The 5,396-nt window shown below is 33.2% G+C and overlaps 1 long non-coding RNA gene across 1 annotated transcript; it reads left to right on the top strand.

Annotated features, from left to right (window-relative positions):
* Positions 1 to 2,274: 2,274 nt before the first annotated feature.
* Positions 2,275 to 3,714, top strand: LOC131998031 (uncharacterized). The gene is made up of 2 exons (XR_009398494.1): positions 2,275 to 2,388; positions 3,325 to 3,714. It is a non-coding gene; the product is annotated as an uncharacterized LOC131998031 (long non-coding RNA).
* The last annotated feature ends 1,682 nt before the right edge of the window (positions 3,715 to 5,396 follow it).

Genomic DNA, 5,396 nt, shown 5'->3' with positions numbered 1-5,396 from the left:
AAATTCCCAAATCCAATCGTAGGCTCTACCTGTGAGAAGGTGGTGAAATCCTTTCACAAACACATCCCAAGGGCAGTTGTAGTCAAGTCTTAGGGATTCCGCTCGAAATACAAATTCTTCTACACTTACTGACTTAGATGACCCATCATATTTCAAACCCCATTTTTGTAGTTGAAGTGGTGTGATGGGTTTATATCCCAATGCCAGATTCTGGTTTACATACTGTGTCTGTGGACCATGATAAAAATCAGAGTGGTATTGTTGCGGTGGTTGCTGGTAATGAGGCTCAAATCGTCTATTTCGAGATGATTGTTGGTTTGTGTGGGCTTGTTGTCCTTGTTGTTGTGTATGGTTCGTATGGACTTGTGGATTTGTGTCATTTTGGCCTGTTCTCATATGACCACTTTGATGACTATGTTCAAACGAGCTTTGTCTTTGGGAGTCAATCGAATTTCTTATTGCTTCTGGAATCATGACAGCCAAGTCTTCTTGTAGGCTTCGCATGATGCTTACCTGTACAGCACCTACAGAAGCATCAATATAATTACGTATATGCTCTCTTTCTTCATTCGGATTGAATTGATTCATTGTGTCGTAGTTTTCAGGCAAAGTAGGCAATCTTGGATTCTGTCTTGACATTCTAGAAAATTCTCTGTGAATCTCACGTGCTGTCAAACTACTATACTCAGGAGTAGTTATTGAATTGTTTGTTTCGGGTGACGAAGTTGTCTGTGGCCCTAAATCTCGAGATAAATTCAAAGACATTAACGGCCTTATACCGCTGTTAGAAATCACAGTTTGATTTGCAGTGGACGTGGCAGAAGTATTCGATGCTGTTGTGGCGTTATGTACCTCACTTTCGTTTCTACCTGTATTGGTCGTGTGTGTGTCAAAGTTCAAAGTTGGTGGACAAGAATTGCTATTCTTAGCCGCTATTCGTTTCGACGATCTAGTTGGAAGTGATCTATGAGGCATTTCGAATAGAAAAATTTCCCAAATATTCCTATTTCATCCTATTCTACCTAGATGCCTAACCTTAAATCGTTCCCTCCAAAAATTCAAAAATAAGTCCAACGAAAATTTCGCCCTAATGCCCTTTAGAATATAGGTTAAACGATATGGTTTAATGTATATGTGTAGGTAACAAATACAAATTGGTTCAATAGAAAATAACACAAAAAATATAATCTCCAATCAGATGTAAATGCCCTGATTCAAAATGTATTAATTTCGTATTTTAATTAATTTTTTTGTCAATTAACTATTGTCTTTCCTTTTCTTTTTAGTATTGTAATTCAAATGTATGGGGGTTAAATATAAAACATGCAAGTTAGTACATAAATTAATAATATATAATTTCTCTATCTTTTCAGATTTCAAAATTCAAACTAAATTCGGCTGTTTTTTTGTAACGGACTAAATCGAAATGGCTTTATGTGGACTCGAAATGAAATTCTAAATAGAAAGCTTCTTTATAATTAAGAATTATTTTTAATGTGTATTAAAAAAAAAATTAATTATATTGAATTAGAACTCATAATATTCTTCAATCAGATTTTAGTAATAAAATTTTTTGAAAATCAGTTGGACGAAAGTCGTGTTCTTATTTCCAAAGGCAATCTCAATGTTTTGACTCTAAGAATCGCAAATTGGTTATGTCTAAAACTTTCTAACACATACTTTCTGTGAATTTTAAACAAAAACTAATGATTTTCTAGCTCTATAGCCTAATGTATCATGATTTCTGGTAAAATTACAAATTGTATAAAAATAAAGTTTGTCTGGTTGACCTTAAATCTCGATAATACATCCTACATCGTTGCTACACTGGCATGGCATTCTTCTGCCTTCCGGGACACCGTGTAAGCGATAATCTTGAATTAAGTCATGGGCTATTTATACTAAATTTCAAATTGCCCCACGTTGGGCGCCAAAAATGTCACGAACCCTTTTTTTAATCGAGGACGGAATGGCACGGTGTTCTCTGCTGCGGCTTAGCTCGCCGGATGGGGGAATTCTTTGTCCTCTGTGGGTTGACACTTTAAATTTATATGATGTGCCATAAGATTACAACGGCCAAAAATAAGACTGAAATCAAAACAAAACGGAAACGGATATACAACGACATTGCCTTTGATCTTGGTCCAAATAGGTTCGAATCCTAAGGAACATGGTGTTGTTGTTCCTCACGGCTACCCACCCCGTATGACTTCTTAGTCATCCATGGTATTTTCTTAGCCGGTTACTTCACGAAAATACCCCTGAATTGTTTAAGCCGCCATTTCAAATTTTACGACCGTTACATTTCCAGCCTGATATCAATAACTAACACATTTTGTTTTTCTTATTTAGCTACATAATAGGCAATAGATTTATTATAAACAAAAGGTAATTAGTTATAAATTTACATTTGTTTTAATTAATTAAATATTTTAATTAGGCTTAAGGAAATAGTTTACAAGTTATGTTTATTATAATATATATAAATTTATATAATTTTGGCTCTGGTAGATCTAGCAGTATGTTTATAAGTAGGTTTTTCTTTCTTTTTTTTTTAATATATGCATATATTGATTGTTGTTTCTATTTATATTTTTTTATGTGTATATTTACATAGTTATAATAGCATATTTAATTAATTAATTATAACCAAAAAAAAAATAGTAATTATGATCTTTTTAATTTTTTTTTTTTTTTTCTTTCTCTCCAACTTGCAACGAATTTTCAAATTTAAATATTAAATCAAATTTAATTACATTTCTTTCCTTTTCTACTATTCTATATTTCTATTTTTTTTTTATTTATATATATTAATATGCGCATATATTTATGAATATATATATGTATAATGTACATATATATAGTGCACACACAAACATACATACACACATACAAATATATAATAAATTATGTTTTTTTATTTATTTTTCTGTGCGTTAATTAATATATTTAGTCTTCTTCTAATTACTCTTTTTTTTTAAATACTACAAGTTCAGTTTTTTTGTATATATATATATATATATTTTTATATTTGTAAATTAATTCCGGAGCCAAATTTGGTAAAGAAATGGTATTAGTGTTGAATACCACTCCTGAAGCAAATTTGGTTTGAGTTCTATTTACTTTACTTATGTTTTCTCTTTTCCTTTCTTGGACTTTATTCCTTCAACTTTTTAAACTTAGTCTATTTAACTACAATCAATGTCTTGTACGAATTTTCTTCACATAGTTAGTTAAGTTATTTAGGACAACACACAGGGATAAGCGATATTAGCACATTCATATAAGGAGATATACGTATACTTTTCTTTCTTACTGTTTCAGCTAGATTTCGTTTACAAAATACAACCTCCAGCTCTGGACTCAATGAATGCGACCTACAATAGCAGCTGGTCGCACTAGCTATGTAGCAACTTGGTGTCACTGGCTGACCGGGTCGTACTGTACCGACCAGAGAAAAACACGTGCGTCGGCCAAAATGGAGAGGGCGCACCTAAGTTATCCCTGTGCCAATTGAAAAACATAGATATAAAAAAAAACTACAAATCCTTAAAGGCTGGTACAAATTCTAATGACCATGGTCATGGTGTCTCAAAAAAAAAAGATACCATGCCTTACTCCGCGTTACACGTGAACAGTCATTTACATTGAAATGAAGTTGGAATATTCATATTGCTACTTTATTGTAAAAATATATTACACAATTTAATGAACGTTATTTTTCGTGTAGATAACGACATAAATAATAATATTTTTCTTTTTTTTTTTTTTTATTGCTTATAACTAGCAATTATTTAAACATTCTTATAAAATTTACAACAATTTGTTTTTGCACATGGCCATTTGAATTGTAATCCTTAAATTAGACACGATAACTAGCACGGTGAACTTTCTTACCTTTCTAAACTCCAAATACCAAGACAAATTATCTCCAAAATTAGTTAATATAAAAAAAATTATTAACTTTTTTAGCACACTTAGCTAATTCAATATTTTCCTTCTAACTTCTTGTTTAAACACTCCAATGTCGGTGGAGCTAAATGGTGTGAGTTGTGTCAGAGTCCAAAAGAAAAAGAAAATGGGCACGCTTACGTTCCCTCAAAGAAGTCACCTATCAGTAAAAAAAAGGGCAGAAAACATTTCTCTCTCGAAAAATCCCAAATTCTGACTCTCTCATGGCAACCCCTCTCTTGAAAGTGATAGTTTGCCAGACCCTGGCCGTTCACAAACAACCCTGTTCTACCTTTCTGATATGGCATCCCTACATCAACTGTTACAAAACAAGAAGCGGCACTGGTATTTTCATAAATAGAAATGAAAATATCAAGCTAAAAAAAATTAAAAATAAAAGCAAATCAAATTGCCAAACAAAAAAAAACTGCCATTACAACATGGCGAAACAATTAAAGGTGGTCTCATGTGTACAACAACCACAAATCATATAAAAACCGCTGTTTTGCCATAAAGCTGAACGAGAGTTTGCCAACACACACAAAGAAATTTGTGTGTGTTGAAAGCGGATGCAGTACTAGCTTTTAGACAGCAACGTCAAGGCCAAAAACAGAATGACCGCGTTGTGCTTTGTTTTTAAATATCGCGTGGGAAATTCAACTCTGTAAACATGTCCCACAAAAGCAACGCGCAAAAGTAAAGCAATTTTTAACTTTGATGCCATAAAACACTACTTCAACACAGAATGACACTCGATTTCAGTCGTCAAAGTTGAAAATTCGTTAACTTTTACGCGTTGCTTTTGTGGCATTTGTTTGCAGGGCTGCAGGCTGCGACGATAAAATAGCACAAAGCGCTTATTCTGTTTTAGCCTTGAGTGTTGCGTTGAAAAATGCAACTCTGCAAGCAAATCCTACAAAACCAACGTTGTATTTGTTCTTGCAGTGTGTTGCGTTCTTTCTTTTATTTACAGGTAGTGTCAGTTGCCTAACAACAAAATATTGAGTGCAATATCTGTTAAAATCAGTGATTAGTGCAACTCTGATTTTGAGTGTGTTGCTAGTTCGCGCCATTTTTCGTTGTGTGTGTGTGTTATGGTTCTTAATATTGTTACACACACACAACCAAAACTCGTTGACAGATAGTGCATTTCGCGAGAAAAAATTGTGCTCAGCTGTTTGCGGTACACTACCTGGTAATTGTAATGATTTGTTGTTGGGCAACTGACACTACCTGTAAATGTATATACCTTGATTCTATAGTCGATTTCATTGTTGTTGGGCTAGTGACTTTACCTTCTTTATTCTACCAAGATAAAGTACTAAAATAAAACAGTAATGGTAAAATGTACTAAATTATTCGTAATAGTACTAGGGTACTTTTATGATTGAGAACCCATCAAAAATAAGTACCCAAGTATCTAATGCACCATCCCTGATATAAAG

Source organism: Stomoxys calcitrans, chromosome 5 (genome assembly GCF_963082655.1).
Source record: "Stomoxys calcitrans chromosome 5, idStoCalc2.1, whole genome shotgun sequence".
Lineage (NCBI taxonomy): Eukaryota > Metazoa > Arthropoda > Insecta > Diptera > Muscidae > Stomoxys > Stomoxys calcitrans.
Note: the sequence above shows the minus strand (reverse complement) of the source record. Positions and strands in the feature narration are given on the sequence as shown.